Raw genomic sequence first — 20,537 nt, forward strand, 5'->3', positions numbered from 1 at the left:
AGGACATAACTGCATCTCGCAAGAAGCCAAAGAGAAGTCTCATAGTTGCTGGTAACTTGTAGATATGATGAATCCAAACAAAAGTATGCCTATTTGACCCATTGGCTTGTGAAATGTCCCATCTGCCAGGAGCACAGATCAAGGATATGATAGAACAATTTCCAATATTTATCAAGTCCACTGGTAATTACCCCATCTTCTAATCCATGCAGGGACAATAACGCTGCAGAGAATAGCTGTATTCACATCACCGTAGGCTTTGAAGAACTAGGAAGGAAGTTCAAGATCCTGGGGGCTCAGCTGATGTTCTCATCTATCCTTCCAATCCATGGAAGAAGATTGGGGGAAAAAAAGAATACTGCATTGAATGACTGGCTATGCAAATGGTGTTGACAGGGGAAATTTGGTTTCTGGGACCAAGTCTGAGTTATCTAGATAATGGATTGATGTCATGAGATGGATTGCATATCACAAAGGCTGGTAAAAACATGGTGAGTTTCATCAGATGCACTTTAAACTAAATCCTATGATAGTTAAAGGTGAAAAATCTGAAATAAATTTCTCCAATGAACGCTGTGGGTTACTAGATGAAGAGGGAATGTAGCTGTAATGATATTTATTAAGCACTCAATTAAAAAATCAGGAACAGCACTATTGCAGAGTTCATGGCCTTTATTAACTATACACTAATCCTTAGAGTATGAGAAATAAACAAGATGAGCTTCAACTTTAGTACAAGAATGCAATTTTAATTTAATTGGTATAATGAAGACATGGTGGGAATGTCCCATGAAAGCGAGGAGGGGTCGCATGTTAAAAGTATCTACTCCTGCTCAGCAATCCAAGTGAATGAACTTGTTGATGTCTGCCATCACATACCCAACCAGAGAGAAGATATGGATGATGCCTTCCAAAAGCAAACTGCAGATCTTTCAAAAAGGCAGGATGTAGTAGTGACAGGGACATCCCAACATCTCCTGGGAGATAAACTTTGAGATTAAATTTCCAAGGCCAGATTAACTGCATCCTAGGGTCCTGATTGTCTGGCCAAACTGGTAAAGTGACTGGAGGAAAGCAAAAGTTGTCCCTATCTTTTAAAAGAAAAAAAACAAAACATCAGAAACTTAATCAGTCTAACATTGATTTTCACATAGTTTCCATAATACATTGTGGGAAATTATTGATATATTTTGTTTTCAGGAAAGCATTTGATAAATATCCCATGACTTTATGATAAGCAAGCTGATTCAGTGTGAGCTGGAGGCCATGAAAATAGACTGGATACCAGGTTGACACAAAAATCATGCTCAAAGAGTACTTTTCAAACTGGAGAAGAGTATCAGATGAAATGCCACAGTGTCAGTCCTGGGCTACGTACTCTTCAATAGTTGTACTCATGACCTGGATGAAACGACAGAGAAAGTGCTTATCACATTTGCAAATGATAAAACAGTCGGTGGAATAGCTAAAGCCTCAGAAGAGAGCCTCAGAAGGCCTGGCGCAATATGGTTCATGGGGTCACGAAGAGTCGGACATGACTTAACGACTAAACAACAACAACAGAAGAGAGAAATAAAGTTCAAAATAAACTTTATAGGTTTTAAAAATGGGTTGAAAGTAACAGAACAAAATTTAACAGAGACAAATGCAGAATTCTTCACTCAAGCGAGCAAATTTGTGCACTCAGATGCACAAACTCACTCAGGATGCAAGATACCTGAACTGGTAATAGTACATATGAAGAAGATCTTGGAATGACAGTTGATTGCAAACTGAGTATGAATCAGTAATGCACTGTGGTTATAAAAAAGATATACTTTTAGCAGCATCAGCAGAAGCACAGTTTCCAAATCATAGGAAATAATGCTCTTATTTCATTCTCCTTTGCTCAAACCCTATCTCATGTATTGTATGCTATTCCCAGAAGGAGCCATACAAACTGGAATATGTTCAAAGAAGGGGAATGAACAGGGAATTTCAAACTAAGTCCTATGGAAAGAGATTGATGGAGCTGGACATGTTTAACCTTGAGAACAGAAGTTGCATGGGCTAGGAGATATATGATAGCGCTCTTCAGATAAATGAGCATTCAGATAGAAGTTAAGTGAAGAATGCAGGACATGGAACAATGGATTTGAATTATAGAAAGGTTGGTTGCAATTGAATGTTGGAAACAACTTCCTAACAGTAAGTGCCATTCAACAGTGGAAGGAACCAATTACTCAAAGACAGGGTGGATTCCTTTTTTCTGGATATGTTCCAGTGAAGGCTAGAAAGCCATTTCTTGGGGGTGCTTTTATCCTGGTTCTTGAATTGAACAGAGGACTGTACTCAATGATCTAAATAGCATTTTGCGACTTCTCTTAAATGAAGAACAAATCACACTGAAAGCCATATGTCCATCTTTATGTTTAATGTACAGATTTTCCTCTTTTTTTAATGCAGTGGCATCCACTATACAAATAATATTTAATGCAGGCATGGAGAGGGGAATTTATTTATTTGTTTTTTTGTTTGTTTGTTTGTTTTTACCTGCTGTGATTTTGAGGAAAACCCTTCCTCTGAAACTAATATTTGCCCTGAAAGTAAAGCTCCGTTTGATGCTGAACCACTATAGAGTCCAGAAAGATTTTCATCAAGAGTGCAGCAAGGGAGGAAAGGTTTAAATTCATTTTCCACGCATACTCCGATCTCAGACAGAGGACTCCTAGTATTACCAATCTTCTCCTCCTTAATGGATTTTTTTTTTCCTAGTAAGGAGAATGACAGAATCAGCAGAGTAGGAAATCATGGGAGGATTAGAAATGGCAGATAATGTCTGCAGTCCCTTCAGAATTTCATGAATGGGCCAGCCACTTTCATAATTAAAGTCTTTACCTGGGAACATCCTTTGTCTTTTCCCTATTGATGCTATTTACATTGTTTATACTAGTTGAAAAAAATTCATTCCATAAATAAGTTCCTTTATCTTACTTGAAACTGAGCACACATATACACTTTCCTGACTTCTTCCCTGTTGGTTCAGTGCAAATATGTCAGCAGTATTGAACACGGTGGTTGACTCTTTAAAGCAGTGTTTCTCAACTTTGGCAACCTTAAGATTTGTGGACTTCAACTCCCAGAATTCCCCAGCCAGCCATGCTGGCTAGGAAGTTCTGGGAGTTGAAATCCACATGTCTTAAAGTTGTCAAGGTTGAGAAGCACTGCCTTAAACCAACCTTTTGAAGCTAGTGACTACATCTGGAATTTTAAGAACATATTGTGGGGACTCACCATACTTGATTCCACTCATTCCCAATAACAGCTCAAGATGCTGACCACAACCTAGCTTTCCCTTTATATAGACTTCAGATCCATTTCCTACCTGTTTTTATCAAAGCAGTAACACAAGTTACTTGAGTTCAGATAAACTGCTGTGATTTTCTTCATGGGCTATAATACAGGGATGGGGTTATGTTTCTCCAAAAACAATGGGGCCAAATTCTACCTCAGCGTTTGGTCTTATAGATCTACAAGGTAAAGAAAATTGGTTATTGTTGTTTTAAATGAAAGCTAGTGGTTCCTATGCAATCCCACTCAAAGGACTCTACAGAACTGCTCTTAGCACATTTCTCAGTAGACAAATGCATCTATGAGAATTTCAATCCATATAATAAAATATTTGAACAACAAACCACTACACTGACAACTTCAAGCTAAAAAACACACCAACCTTGGTCAATGAGGCAATAGTCAATCTTTTAACCGAAAAAGAGAAGTTCATTGAGTTCAACTCCTGTTCACTTCATGGACAGATTCATGTAGTTTTCTTCCCAAAGTGGTTTGCCAATGCCTTTTTCCAGATTTTTTTTTTTTAACTTCCTAGACCCCATCCTGGAGAAAATAGACCTGATTCTGAAGGGGGTTGAAGGGTTTAAATGATAAAATAGGTATTTTTAAAGCATCGATTTTGCCCCTTTATCTTCTCCAAAATCACACCCTTCCCAAAGATCCCAAATAATTGAGCACTACACCATTTTGACATCCCTGACCATGACTTCTCTGACTCTGAAAAGTAGAGGAAAAAAATGTGCCCCCAGCACAAGAAAAGTGAGCCTCATTGATCTACTTTGAGCTCTTTCTGTTTTATAATTCCTTTAGGTTTTGCTTGCTATGCTTTCTTCTTTTCTTCTTTCCTTTCAAGCTCTGTTTATAAATCTTATGAGGAATTTAGAAAGAAGCAAAGTCATTGAACAAATAAAATAAAGTACAAATTATTCATAAAATTCCATTATTCAGAATATTAAATGCAATCAAACTATCAAAATCAATACTACAATATGAAATACTGTCAACATTTATTTATTTATTTATTTATTTATTTAATTAATTATCTGGCAATCAGATCTAGTCTACAACCCTGAAAAATTGGCAGAAATATTGATTTCTCTAATTATTTCTAGAATTGATTGATTGATTGATTGATTGATTGATTGATTGCTTTAATTTAGGTTGCAGAAAATTTCTGATTGTTAACTACAACAAATTCTTGATTAAACTAAAAAATAAACTAAATAAACTAAAAAAAATCAATAGCCATAGATTTAAGGTCAGACCACTTCCTTCTTAAATAAATAGTTCGGGTCCAAATAGAGATATTTAATAATCCTAGAACTCCTGTTCTCTCCTTTCTGTTCATTAGCCAGTCATTAACATATAAGGGTATCTACCGTGGTAGCTGGGTTTAATGAGAAGCTGTTAGATTTGGATTTGACAATGAAATGTTATAGAAATCTCAAGCTGCAATCTTATGTACACAAAAGCTACATGAGATTTTGTCTCAGTCAATAGCAGTTTTGTTTCAGCCTAAAGGCTGAAGGCAATGTCTAGTGAAGTGCTATCTCTTCTCCTGCCATGCCATACTATTACATAGAAAAAAGATATAGGATAGAATGTAATTATGGCATCATTGGCTTAATCCATTAAGGAAATACTCAAACTGGTAGCCATATAACCACTAGATCTAACACAAGCTAGTCAGAATCAGTAGCCCAGCACGCAAGGAAAAGGAGAAGAGAGCTTGGGCTACCAACTATGAATAAAAGAAAATAGGTTTCCATGAGTAGAATAAATCCTCTGGATGCATTGCTCAAGACTCTAATGAAAGCTGCTGGTGCAAATAAAACATTTCTTCCATATGTTGACATTTTAATGAATCACAACTATTATTTGTATATTGAACTGCATCCCTGTCTAAAAAAATGTATTACCAGTTTGGGAGCAAAACATTTAAGTTTTTCAAGTTTATAAGAAGCATCATAACCTTGTTCAAATATTCCAAAGACCAAGAAAAAAACAGATCCCAACTTGCTCAAAATCAAAAACAGGCCATAGAAAGGTATATTTGGGGGAAGGAATAAAGGTATTATATTTCCTTCAGGAGCTGTAATTTTACATCATCTTTTGAAGACAAAACAACTTGCTGTCACCTTAGGACAAAAATGAACAAATCAGGATTTTTTTTTATAATATGATTTGGGGCTACAGATCTATCAGCTTCAAGTCCCAGAGCAGAAAGATACCAGTCCTGCTTTTTTAAAGGACCTGGTGAGATAAATATTTCAAGCAGAGTGTTCAGCTTCCAGCATCTCATTATCAGGAAGATGCAGACAAGCTGCAGGGAAGTCCAAGGAGAGGAATTATGATGATTATGTGGCCGGAGGGAAAGGACTAATCAAGATGACAAAGGACAGACCATATGCAATTTAGCAGTGTTATGATTTGAGAAGAGCACAGAAAAGCTCTACGAATAACTGAAGCGCATGAACATGGCAGGGGGGGAAGGGATGCTATGTGAAAAGGATAAAAGCAGAAATGATCATGTAGAATAAAGAGACTGGATGAAGTTATCTCTATCGTGAGTGTTTGGCAATCAGAAAGCCTTTCTCTGTAAGCTTGCTTATGATCTGCTATACATGCAATGAATCGAGCATAAAGGAATGAGATGAGGACCACTATCCTGTGCATCCTTAAGAGGAAATGGATTGCACTGTCTCAATAAACTCGCTTAGGATTGAGCATCATATGGTTTAATGTATTTTGAATAGGCAGGGATGCTAGTAAATCTCAGGACCATGTCCAATAGCTACAATAGTTCTTTTCCAGCTGAATTTATGTCCAGTTTTACAAAATTGAAAAAGAGAGCTGAATAACATATATATAAGTAATGTGGATTATTCGTCCAAGGAAAAGGACCAGATAAAGCTTATAAGTCAGTGTGGGATTTATATATAAATAAACATTACCAACAAAATGGGCTACTGAACTGTTAAACTCTGGAGAACTTAGTGATGTACCAGGTGATCAAAAAAGAAAAAGAAAAGAAATCTCTACTTCAGAAAGAAGATTCATGAAATACAGACCAGTTAGTCTGATATCTGTATCTGAGAAAATATTAGAGCAGTCCACAAAGCAATTGATCTATTAGCATCTTGAGAACAATACCTGTCATCACCATGCATTTATCAAGAACAAGCCTTACATACTAATGCTATCTCATCTTTAGTTTGAAGATCTTCCTTAGTAGTTGATGGGAATATATACAGTATAAGGTGAGAATCCATGATTGTGGGAATACTGTAGACATAATATAGCTCAATTTCAGCGAAGCATTTGACAAGTTGCCATGATAATTAAAGGTGTACAAAGTTGGCTTAGGAATTATATTCAGGTCATATATTCATCAATGGATCCTCATCAAATTGAAGGAAATATTGAATGGAGTCCCACAAAGTTCAGTCCTAGGTTTTGTACATTTTTATTAATTTCAGTAAACAGGTAGAAGAAATCTTTATTAAATGTCCAGATATGGTTAACTTAGAAGAGAGAAACTAAATTAAAAGTAATCATGGCAAATTAGAGAAATGGGCTAAGTTGGATTTCAAGGGCCATGAAATCAAATAAGAAGTCAAGGGAGATCTAAGTAGGGGTGAGCTGTGAGATCACAGGAAAGAATAAATGTAGCAAATGCCAATCTCAGATAAGGACCCCACTCAAAATTACAGGCATGGGAAACAATATTCCTAGCAATGTACCAGTCATGTTATTCTATTTTGTGGTCTTAAATCAAAGAATTTTGTGCATGAGTAGCAAAGCAAAACTGTAAAGTGAGTTGCTTGCATTGCCCCCCAGTGCTGACAAAAATAATATTCAAACCCACAAGCATGACAATCAAAAACCTGCTGGTATTTTGTAAAACTGCAGCAAAGATAGATAGATAGATAGATAGATAGATAGATAGATAGATAGATAGATAGATAGATAGATAGATAGATAGATAGACAGACAGACAGACAGACAGACAGACAGACAGACAGACATTAATCCATGCAAGAATGCAATAAAAAACAAAAGGTAGATTTCTAAAATACATTTTTAAGTAACTTCCCAGCTCTAACAAGCAGACATTGTAATCTATTTTATAGAAAGTTCCCAGCAATGAATTTCCTTATCAGAGTCATCTAATATTGGCTCCCACTATTATTTCCATTTTCCATTTTATAATTCAACGCAGAACTACAGTGGACCTCTAAATAAGAACAGGAAACATGGTGGCCATATTTCACATCTTTCTTTTTCCTGCTTCCTTTGAAGATTTTTTGCCCCCTTCTCCTTCTCATTTATATGACAACAGTATATAGTAATGCTCTCAACCAGTAAGTCTGGAGGAGGAAGAAAATTGTAGGAAAAACAAAGGGCTACTTTGCATCTCATTGTGAGAACAACATCAGATTCTTTAGGGAACAAAGAATTCAGTGACATATCTTATTTTGCAGCTTAATAACGATGATAATAATGATATTTACACAGAATGACAAGATGTGTCCCTATCCTGCATGGCATACAATCTAAAATTGCAAGGAAGGAAAAACAGATCAAAAATGGCGTAACAGGTTATCACATTACACTTCTGCAGTGGCACTCAAGAGAGAGAACTCTTGGAAATGATGTAAATACTGACAGAAAACAGAGTTCATAATATTCAATAATATTATCCACCACTGTATGGTGGAGAGGGGGATAATTAAAGAAACCAGTGCTTCTAAACATCAAAGAATGGGACTACCTTTCCATAAAGTTACCACAACAGTTGAAAAGAAACAGATGTGTGTTAGGTGAAACATCTGAGCAATTTTAGGATTGCAAAAGTTTTAGACTGATCTGCATATCCATATATATATATATATATATATATATATATAATTATCTTATAGTAATTACGTAGATGTATATAGAATACCTGACAATATATTATTACTATGTATAGTAATTTTTATAAAAGTTTCTATGACATTCTTTCATGACTCCTTGGCATCTTGCAGAGAAGAAATTAGCAATCTGTACACTGCAGAACCTGTGTAAAATCACACAATTTCAGCACCAAACACTTTCCACCAATTTTCAGAGGCAGGCAGGCTTCGATAGACTTAACAGCCCTATTAACATTTTAAACCCTCCCATAATCCCCCAAATGAAGAAAAAAACAGCCTAACACCTACATGCACGGTATCTTCTGTCTGCCTAGCAAGAGAATAGTTTCCAGCTGGACAGGTTTCTCACTCCTATTTTATAATCCAGTGATAAAGGCCAGCTCCTTTTACTTCTGATATTGCAGAAGCATATTTAGATATTAATTACTGTAACCATTAATAATCAATTACAGCAATATGCGACTTCCCTCACTGGGACCAAGTCACATATTCTAGTTGTTGCTTACAAATATTCCTTTCTCTCTCTCTCTCTGTCTCTCTCTCACAGGAGTGGAACTAACTAAAAGATAATGAGCTAAAACCTTAGAGAGTAAGCAAATATAACCAAATCCCATTTGAATGAAACTAATGAGTAGGTTTTGATAATTGATGAGCATCTGAGGAAGCAAGAAGAGGACAAGAGTAATGTACTACAACATGTGCTCTGGTGTGCTATCATAAACAATAGGAAGCCACGTTTGTCAGACACACAAGGTACACCAGCAAACACTCTTAATATAGCTTGTGCAGCAGTTAGATCATCTGAGTCCACTCACTAATGTCTTCAGCTACTAAGTATTTTCCAGGAAAGACTCATCAGGTAAACAGGTGAATAAGGTGGGAGGGGAGGTAGTAATGTAGGCTAGCCAAGTGCTAATCAGCTCAGTTCCAGAGAGAAATAATATTGTGCTTTTATTGTACACAAAATGGGAAGTTCATAATTAGCAGGGCATGAGAAACAAGTCTAAATGAAGTTTTCTTAAATGTAGTCTGATAAATAGATAACTACTATTCAGATTATTATAGAAACAGGACTATTATGGTAAGAATAGCTGCTGCTTGAATTATACCTCTGTCTGAAATTTACCCAGTTGTATTTCAGGTAATACACAAACCTCAAATCCAGAACAGGGGAGGAGGGTTAGTTTTGATATCCTGTGAGAAATTAATAGTAACCTGATATGTTGTTCTGCATGTGGCTGTGTGTGATGTTCTTTTATTTGAAGTTGGGTGCCAAGAACATGCTGGAAATCTTCTGCAATATACCGGTAGATTTTAACCTTCTTGTGTCAGAGGTGAGGCTAGGGGGAATGGGAATTCATGGCCATGACAACAGTTAGACTTGTTCCAGGTCATCAGCTGGCAGGGGGCACACATGGGAACTTGTCTTCACCTCAGATCTGAAGGAGAAGAACATTAGTATTGATCTGTTGCCATGGTCAGATCACTATCTGATCATGCTGAGACTCATCGTGGTGGGGAAAATAAAATAATAAAATGAAGGCTGCAAATTGTTTCCCCCCTACCCTACCCTGTTTGTGAATGTAACTAAGGTTAGGACCAGCCCTGGCTGTGGATATCCCATCCGGCCCAGGAACGATGATTCCCTCCTCTATGCCAACTCCCTTACAAGCCTATCAAGGCTAAAAAAAAAAAAAAAAAGACAACCTTAATATGGGAAGCCTTGTTAACAAGGTGAAAAAAATACACACTGCACCAATCTTACAAGAGAAGTTTAACAGGAAGGTAAGTCATAGATATGTGTTTCTATTAAGTGTGTCCGGTAGGAATTGAAATGAAACAGATGCAGCCTTTCATTGCTATACCTCTAGGAAAATAAAACTAATATTTTATGGGGGAGATGGGCAGCATGCAAATTTAACAAACAAATAAATTTTGTCACAAATGGAGTGAAAAAGCAAACAAACAAGTTACAAGGTCAGTGCTTTCATGTTCATTGGTTGTTTCAAGTGTCCGGAAAGATAGCTGAAGTTTAGGCAAACCAAGAGATATGTGAGTAGGAGGAAGAAATAAATCCAATTCAGCTTCATCCATTTCCAATCATTGGTTTGTAGAGTCACTTATGTGGAAGGAAAGAGAAGAAGAGGATGACCAGCAGCAAGGTGGGTGGACTCAGTCACAGTGGCAATGAGTGCACCTTTGGGAGACCTGAAAAACCAAGTTTTCTTTTCAGAGGGAAGGATAATATGATATTTTCTAATTAACTGAATATATAATTTTCTCAAAAATCATTAAGTCACACAGCTCTGACTTTAAGTCACAGGACATAAACTTAGTGTTCTTCAAAATGTGAATCCACTGGTTGAAAAGAACTGGAGTTTCCAATTCTTGATTCCAAGCTTCTTATATATTTGTTATAGGTATTTTAAACTGTTCCTTTACATTTTGACAGAAGAAAAATAGGTTTGGATTCTGAGATTAAATTCTTCAATATTAATAATATATCAGATATTTTGGAAACCGCTAAAGCATCAGGTCTATACTGAGCTGTCAAGACATGTTTTAACTGGATAAACTTCCATTCTTGAATTGATGATGAAGAAAATTCTGTTTTCAATTGCTGAAAAAAATTAAAGTAATCATTAAATAGTAATTGATCTAGTGTAATTATGCCCTTTTGCACCCATTCTTTCCACTAAAAAGTTTTACCCCCAATTTTAAGACTAGAGATATGCCAGAGAGTTAAGTGTTCATATGATTCTGTTTCAAAACCAAATTTATCACCAAACATGGCCCAAATATGTCTTACTGCTAACTAAGTTGGAGACATTAAATTAATCCTAATAAACTTTGTACCTAACAACTGCCAATATTTAAATGAGTAAGTAAAATACCTTTCCAGTTTAGCCCATAGTAGCATTTTGTTCCTCAAGAGCATATTTTGAGTTCCATCCAGCCTGAGATGCCTATCATCTGGCACTATATTGTCAATCATTTTATATTTTCTATCCATGCGGTTCTCTTGGTAAAATGCAGGAATAGTTTACCACTGCCTTCTTGAACACAATATGAAGTGACACCTTTGCCATTGTCACAACTGCATAAATATCATCTACTTCCAGCACCTCCCTATATCACTGCTGCCCATTATAGGTGCTTACTTGCTTTAGCTGGGCAACTAGGATGGTCTTCACACTTTGGGTGAATCTGTTGGAGTTATATATTCTTGGTGTACACTCCTGGCATTCTTTGCTCATGGCTCCCAGAAACACCCTCATCCTCTGCCCATGCAGGACTTGAGGGTGACTTATAAATCTTGTTTAATAATGAAAGTTAACACATATTTATACATTCACAAAGTATAAAATAATCCTATCTTCTACAAAACAAATTACCCAAGATGATCAGTGACAAAAAAATAAACCTGATTAATCCAAGAAACTTAACAGAAACATAAAACCTTAAAATGCATTAATGTAACATTGAATGTTTAATCATGAGGTCAAAGCATCTGAAAATACTTGACAGGTGCTATGAGGAGTATTCATCTTCTGCATTTAAATTGCTTGCTTGCTTTCCCCTCTATAATCTATTCACTTATCGACTTGGAGAATAAGAAAAGAAAACTCTCCGCCACATTCTTCTCCACCAAAAATCTTATTTCCCCTGAGAGGATTTTCAGGGACATCAGACATGTGTGTGATGGAGCAGACTAGCAGGTTCAAGTTTAAAAACTAAGTTCTCCCTCAAGATGAGCTTGACTCCTGGTGTCTATATAGATACTTTGAAGCAGGTGGCGTGTTTGTTGTTGTTGTTGTTGTTGTTGTTGTTTTGGCAGCAATAGAAAAGTGGTTTGCTGCCAGGATGACTCTTTAAAATATTTTTGACTAATCTACAGCTTTGGGATTTCCTGATAGCCATCTATTCAAGTACTAACCTGCTTAATGTCTGAGCCTAGATAAAATCAGCCAAGTGCTTACACTGAATTGTAACTGCTAAGCCCATGTTAAGCTAGTTTTGAGTCAATGGCATTCCATAGATCATCTCAGGTTAAGCTGCTTCAACTGGAATTCCTCATTCTCATTGAATGTAAAGCTAGACATTAATGCAGAAAGAAAGGATGTAAATCTCCTATTAATCCCCTGATTCAGTGAAATTATCCTTGAGCTTCATGGCCATCTTCTTTGCAGTTATACACAGATCTAAACACAACCAACGCCTTCATAATGTTGATCTAAGATGTGCAAATGTTGTAATGGAAAATAATCATTATCTGATTATACTTGGACCAGGACCATTCATCTCAACCAAAGCTTTGCAATAAAATGATATTACCTACAGATTCGGTTTTTGCAACTGAAATGTATCACACAGTGGATTGCATTTGTCGCACAGTAGATTTTAATGCAAACCTTTCCTTCATATTTTACCGTGGTTTCCTTCCTTCTCATAATCCCATTTTGTGAAGCAAAGAAATAAGATTCCTCAAAATCTTCAATAGCTTAAAAAACTAAAGTCAGTTCAACAGAATTCAGGATCTGACTTTTATCTCTCAGCAGTCTGCCACTTCTCTGGCTTTCTACATTCTAATTAAATCCCACTGGAAAGCAGAGACAGCCAAGGAAGCTTCCAGAGGGGTGGAAACAACAGCAGCAGCACTCTCTGCCACTACCAACCATAAAGTTTCTCTTGCCATAAAGGTAGAGAAAATTGAAAAGAATTCTCAAACACCCTGAGAATAAGTTTTAAAAAGCAGAAGCCTTTTCCAGAGAGTGTGACAAACTTCTATATTTTGGTGAAACTCAACAACCTTCCCAAGAATATTGGCATACCTAACACTTCAGAAACAGGAACATGGTTATTTTAATGTACCCTGCGTAACATGCAACATTTTGCTTCTTCCTCCCCAGAGAGCTTGTCTCTCAAGCTTTTCATATAGGTTAGACCAGTTAGACCAGAAATCTATTTTTTTATGCCAACATCATTTAGTTTAGACTAAGGATAGAGAACTGTTTACAAACCAGTTCTGGAAATAGTTTTGTGGAGCATATTCTAATTTTGACAGGTTCAAAGCAAAAATGGATAAAGCAAAATAAACAAACAAACTATAACAGCCTACTCAGGAATAAGCAAGGGCTTCAGCTGCATATCACTCTAACTGCAGGAAAGAAAGCAAGGGCATCTATCTGTTAGACCAGTGTTTTTCAAACTTGGCAACTTTAAGATGTACGGACTTCAACTCCTAGCATTCCCCAGCCAGCATGCTGGCTGGGGGAATTCTGGGAGTTGAAGTCCACACATCTTAATGTTACCAAGTTTGAAAAACATGGTGTTAGACCAATGACTTCAGAGATGGAATATCCCATTTAATGAAGCAGAACAGGAGCCCTTCTCCTTGCACATATCTTGGGATTCTGCAAGAGTCATGATCTTCAGAGAAGCAAGAAAAAGGCCTGCTGAGTAACATCCAAACAGGAGGCCCAAATGGTCACCTTCAAACTATCCTCTCAGCAATTACTTCTGAGATGTTCTGAAACCTGAGATGTTATTCCAGTAGGTAATATATAGCTGTACAGTGAATTTATAGGCAATGGGTAGCTTAAGCAAGCTATATCATTGGAAAGAAGACTGAAACTTTTTGTAATTGATATTAAGTAAATGAGAGAAAACTAGTTTGCATTTTATATACTAGATCCTTTGTAACTATTTGCATTATGACAATGCTTTTAAATTCCACTGTGCTGTGTGTAATTAAATTCATTAACTGCAGCAGAGAGTTAAACGCAGGAACTAAAATGATAATGTTTTATTAACAGTGTCTATTTATAGACTCTTCCCATTACTCAAGCTTTAGGATGGAATGCTAAAGTTATGAATGCGCATTTGATTTGCTTGAATTAAAACGTTTCCTACACCTTGTCTTTGCCTTCATGCAAGTGACTAGGTTCACACATTGCAGCCAGCCTTTGGTTACATACATTTTGTGTGCCTTTCTTATTTTAATATGAAACTTGAGCCTTCAGGATGTGATAGGCAAATTAGCTATTTTTAGGTAGGTAATTTGCCTAGCTGTAATGATTTCTTCAGTGTCATCATGGGTATCTAGAAAGTTGCCTAACCTTGAATTAGACTGTAGACCTTTCTCCATTACCCCACCTAATCTTGCACCTGCAGGAAACAATGTCAGAATGAAATTTGCGATCCTGATTGTTGTTCTCTGTCCTGCCACAAATGCTTTTGTTTCCAGTCAGCTGATTTCCAAAGTAATAAGACAGAGTATTACAGATTTTACCCACCTTGATACTACCGCTATAAACGACTTAACAATTATTTATCCATTGCACTTCGCCAGATGACAAGTCATCCGCATGAACAAATCTACCACTTATAGCTTTTTCTGCCATCAGTCTTTCAAGCACCAATGAAAATGACCAGGCTTCTCTGAGGGTGTGGGTTGTTGTTTTTTTTTAATTATCTTGGTTTCTGCAAATAAATGGCATTTAGAACAAGGCCCACTTTAAATGACCAGAAAGGCTTAATACAATGAAATGCAGTTGTTTCATTCAGGTAGCATGAATAGAATCAACAACACATGTATTTTCCATGAGGAAACAGCAGCATTTCTAGAATTTAGTTTGTATAATGAACTGCTTGTTGATTAAGTACTTCACAGTGAACATATGATTAAAAATAATCAGCTTTTGAAATTGCTCTCTCACCTAGTCCATCACTCACCCTGAAGTTCTTGAACTGCATTTGCTCACCTCAGACTGCAGTGGTTAGGAACCACATCATCAAGAAGGTGATGATAAGCTGCTATGTTTCTGTTCAAACCCTAGAAATGTCTGGGCAGATGTCCTCAAATGAAGACTACCATACACTGACCCAACACATGGAACTTTAATTTAAGGCATTTTAAAGCCTAAGTCACAGTCCAAAGCTGGTAGTCAAGAGGCACAGCAGAGTCCTTGTGTTCTAAACTAATGAAGTGCATGTTCAAACTGGAGTTAAGGCAATATGGTATTCTTTCCAGTTTCATATCCATTGAAATGCTTCCAGAGCAGCTTACATCTACATCATCATCATCATCATACAGGTAGTCCTCATTTAGCGACTGTTTCATTTAGTGACTGTTCACAGTTACAGTGGTGATGAAAACCAATCCTCACATTTATGACCTTTGCAAGTCTGTAAAGCAAAGAAAAGCTGAAATAAGATAAGCACAGTTGGGGTTTCACTTAGCAACTGCTTCGCTTAACAACCAAGTTGCTGGTCCCAATTGTGGTCGCTAAACGAGGAATAATAATAATAATAATAATAATAATAATAATAATAATAATAATAATGTCAATTTATATGGCTGTCCATCTCAAATAAATTACTCTGGGCAGCTAACAATAGTAAAAGTAAGTAAAAACAAATACACAGCAGCTGAGAAAAATCACGAACAACTACTGGCACAGCCAGGAGATGGGCCCCTTCACACATTCTGAGCCCCAAGCCCAAGCACAGAAGCATGTCTTTAAGGCCTTACAAAATGCCAGCAGGTTTGAGGCCAGTCTGATCTCTGGAGGGGTGATACTAATATAATAGAAACAGCTTCAAATGTACAGTCTTAGAATACAGAAGAAAAGTAGATGATAAGAAAGAAAAAGAAATCCAGGCATCATTTCTAATTTTGTATTATTATATACAGCTATAGTATTATATTGATATTCATGATAGAAATGAGCTATTCAGGGAAGCCATAATGATGCCACCAGCCCTGGAGCAGTTGTTCCTGCTACTCATACTTTCAGGTCTGTTGGTCCAAATGTCTTCTGTGAATTCTTGCAAACATCTAACCACAATTCAAGAAAAAGTAAAAAAGAAAAGGCCACTGATGTAGACAGGGGAAAGCGAGGAGCAAAATCATGCTATAGGCAATACTGGTCCTTCTTTTGTCTTTTAATTGGTCTGCCTTTTATCATTCAAAACAATTTTCAACATATAAAGGAATGGAACATCGCGATAATGGCAGCACAACATGCACAAAATAAAAATAGAGAACACCAACAGAACAATTGATCTACAGGCTTCTAAGGAAATGTTTTACATCCTACGCCACCTTTCTCTATATTGTTTTTAATTCCTGTATTGATATTGGTGTTTCATAGTTTTTCCCAGTGGCATCAAGCAATGAATGGCACATGAGCAGACAAACGCAGAACATTCTAACCAATGTTGAATGCAGATTTACTAGATACCGCAGAAAGGATGACACCTACTACTACTGAGACTTCTCATCATGTCATAACTTCGAATAAAATATCATTTGAAAGAAATCCAGTGTCCATAGAAACCCATTCATAGAATGGGATTTCCCCGTGCTTCTTACTGCAGCCCTTGTGAACTCTTCAAATTGGCTTCAGATGGTCTCCTGGCATTGCTGTTCCACTGGCAGATAGACCCCATTGGATGCAATCTATTTTCACTAATCTTGTGAAATTCAGAAGGATGAGCTTTGACACATTGTGCAAAAACTAGTCCCAGAGTGTTCTGATGCTAGCACATAATTAACTGAAATACAAATATAAATATGGCATGTTTTGAAAATGATTTGAAAGATGTACTGAAGTAGCCGGGCTTTTTTCAAGCTTCTCTGTGAGCCTGAAAAAAATGTTGCTGCTGCTTTAAAGAACACACTCAATAAGGTCAACACCAGCTCAAGGATATATGGTGCCCTTAAGCCACATTGACTGATGGGGCCACCTCCTGCCAATGTGAAGATTTGCGGTTTTAGAATGATTCAGAAAAAAGGGCAGCATTGGTACCCCCTAAGCTTTGGCAGCGTAGGACAATGTCTACTTGGCCTTATCCTAAAGCCGGCCCTAAGTAATTGAATGCAACTCTTAAAACATCACCCCCTTTTTTATGCTTTATGGGGAAGCCTTAAAAAGTTAGGATACATTTTATGAATAGTGGAGAGGTTTTGCACTCACGTGAAGTCTGAAGCTTTTTTCCCCAATCATTTTCAAAGCGCACTCAGCCCTAGCAGATACTAGGCACCATCTACGTTCCAGTTAAAGCTCTGCCCTCGTGGCTCAGAAGCATTTGCTTGTTCTTGAAAGATTGTTGCAACTGATGTCTCTTTGGGACATTTGCAGGAAAAGAAAAAAGCCTGACCTTTTCTAAGAACATGGTCAATTCTGTATTTTAAAAGCTTAATATGATTAGAAAAAATATTGGCAGGTGGGCCTGGAGATCCACATAAGACATGAGAGATAATTGTTTCTTTAATTGCAATGTCTGAATTAAATTACTTCTGCACAATATGTATTCAGGTAATGAGTAAAATTGAGGTCCTGATCACTTGCAGTCATTAAAAACAACCTCCTTCAGCCTTTACAGAGGGAGAACTGCCATGTGTTGGGCATATATATTTATGCCAAATCTAAATCTCTTTTTTACCACTTCAATTAGATATTGCATTCAGCTTTGATGTCTTGCTTTAATCTCTTTTAAAAACTATTTCTGAATTGTAATATTGTAAATAGCCATAGCCTGCTAATATCCTTCCCAGACTGAATATATTAATTGATTTCAGATGTAAATTAGCTGAATTAGTTCAGCCCTTTCTCCACTGTTCGATTTTTTTTCAAGCTCCTATGATCTGTCAGGCTTTGCAGACCAGGAGTCAGCAATAGATCACAGACCTTCTGACTTTACCCAGCTTAACTCAGCTTCTGGGCTGTGACTTGGCAGAAATCTCACAGACGTGGTTTGGCTAGATAAGGATGTTCACTGCAAACAAGAATGAAGCCAAATGAAACATAGCAGTCTCCCTCCTGTAGCTATGATGGTTTCGTTACAAAGTTTGAGGAAACTATATCCAGAAGTGCAAGGGGAGAAGGGGAGTTGCAACGAACTAGAAGGCTTGGCACAGGAGCAAGTATGGCATGGAGTAATGTAATTATTGATATATGCCCTAACACAAGGCCACCACAAGTTATAGAGAAGCAAATGAGTAGTCTTAAACACTCCAAAATGCCCACCTAGCCAGCTATCACAGCAAAATTGTAACACTTCCTCAAGGAAAGTCAAATGTGTATGTTGTGACACAACTCTTCCTGCTCACAGGAAAAGGGGAGAAAGAAGTCAAGAGGTCCCCTGAAGGTTACTGATCTGTGCCTGAGCATAAAGATCCTGCTCTTTCTAAGCACTAATATAATTAGTGATCTAGTTTGACGCTTTCAAGGTAGCTTTCACAGGTTGGACCAGATATCAGAGAAGGAATTCCAAGGTTTTCAGAGTGCAGAATAGAGGCTGAGGGCAGGTTACTTGGTAAGAGATAATTGTTTGGCAGGGAGGCTGAAACTCAGCATTGGGTGGCTTCAGTAGCTGCTACAGCTGTTTCAGCACCATCAACAGGGTCAGCTTTGGGCTCATGAGAGGCAGTACTGTAGATTGTATCCCCCTTATTAGGTTAGCTGATCCATCTGAGCACTCATTTAGTTCTGATATTGGAGCAAATCATTGACTACTTGATTGTCATCAGTGGGTTTATAACTACCATGCTAATCCTTCATATCTAGGTGATGGCACTCTTCCTATAGAAAGGCAATCAAGCTATCAGCCTTTCCTCACCAGGACTTAACAGTAGATCACAGGCCTCCTGATCTTACAAGGCTTAACTTGGAATTTAAGTTGAGATTTGATAGATGTCTGGCAGATAAAGCTTAGCTAGATAGGAATCTTTATTATAAACAAGAATGAAGTCAAATGAAACAATTGATTGCCCTCTGCCAGTAAAAGCATGCACTCTCCCTCATATAGCCATGATGGTTTAAACCCACTGTTTTTTCTTCCTGCTTTTTCCACTGATTAATGGACTCTAAAGGATATTTGGTGGCCTTAAAGCTAAGTGGTTGTTGAATGCTTATATAACTACCATCTCTGGCCTGAGAACTGCTGATTCTCACTTAACATTCACATGATCCATCATGTCATTCTCCCTCTTTCTTCTCTACAGATCTTTTCCCATTTCACTTTTACATATCTACACATGTTTAAAAAACAAGCAGTATTATAAAGCAGAGTTTGCTGATGCTGATTAAAGGTAACCAGCATTCATCTTAGACTCGATGCAGATATAATGCTTCATCATATTCAGTGCTGAAAAGAGAAAGGTCATGGAAGAAGAGCCTATGAGAGGCTTTATAATGCCCCCAATCTCTTAAAATTGGTCAGGGATGCCCAGTAAAGTAGTTATAGCTAGACAGCAAAAATACAGAGATAAACAAAGATATACAGAAAACCCTAATGCTTTGCTTCCAGCTAGTAGTCATATGGATTTTTTTCAGCCCAGATAAGATTATGCCTAGTCCCCATTTGGGAGCTAGTTTCTTTTTATTTCTTAAAAAAGGAAAGTGATGAGACCCATCTAGGGCCAAGAAACATTTTTGGAGAGAAACATGATGCTGGAGGCAGGCTAACCATTCTTTTTATAAATGTAAAAAGGAACTGTTGGGTTCCAAGGAAGATGATTGCAGTCAGAGTCATGCTCCAAGGTGCCACATTAGGAATCTAAGGCATAGTTTATGAATCTGGAAAATGTGTTCTTTGCTTCTATCATAAAATTATCGGGTTTTGTATCTCAGTGAGCATATTGCATGACATATTAAGTTTAGCTTAGCATTAATCATAGTCAGGAGGTTAATCCACTGATTATGTCACAGATCATGAAGTTAACAAATACCAGCCCCATTCCCTCAGCTGCCAAAGCCATAAACTCCAGCTTTTTTGCATATTTGCATTATTATTTTAACTATAAAAATAGGATGGGGAGAATTTAGTGACCCAAATGGGGGTCTATATACAGTATAATACAGTCAGGACAGTATATAGACTGTGAAATATTTGGGGGCAACATAATTAACATAATTAAATATCTGGAAAATAATACCACCAGTATTTGACTGAATGAAATTTTAATTAAATAGATGTTAAATCAATTTTACTTTTTATCTCAGCTTCACCCATTCCTTTGTTCTGATCCTGTCTATTTTGTGGCATGAAATCCACTGGCACATCACCCAGTGGCCCAGTGTAGTTTGCATCCCTGCAAAGGTTGTGTACCCTTGAATAATAATAACATTAATAAATTAATTTTATTAATAAAATTAGCCTAGAACAGTCAAATTAGCTCACAACTCAATAAACAAATATTAACATTAAAACAACCCAATCCAACAACAATACATTTAAAACAACACCCTGGGATAGAATATACGTCCATAATAATTGAAA

The sequence above is a fragment of the Python bivittatus genome, unplaced genomic scaffold (assembly GCF_059951505.1).
Source record: "Python bivittatus isolate LINGU-HERP-01145 unplaced genomic scaffold, Pbiv_v1 ctg000080_np1212, whole genome shotgun sequence".
Classification (NCBI taxonomy): domain Eukaryota; kingdom Metazoa; phylum Chordata; class Lepidosauria; order Squamata; family Pythonidae; genus Python; species Python bivittatus.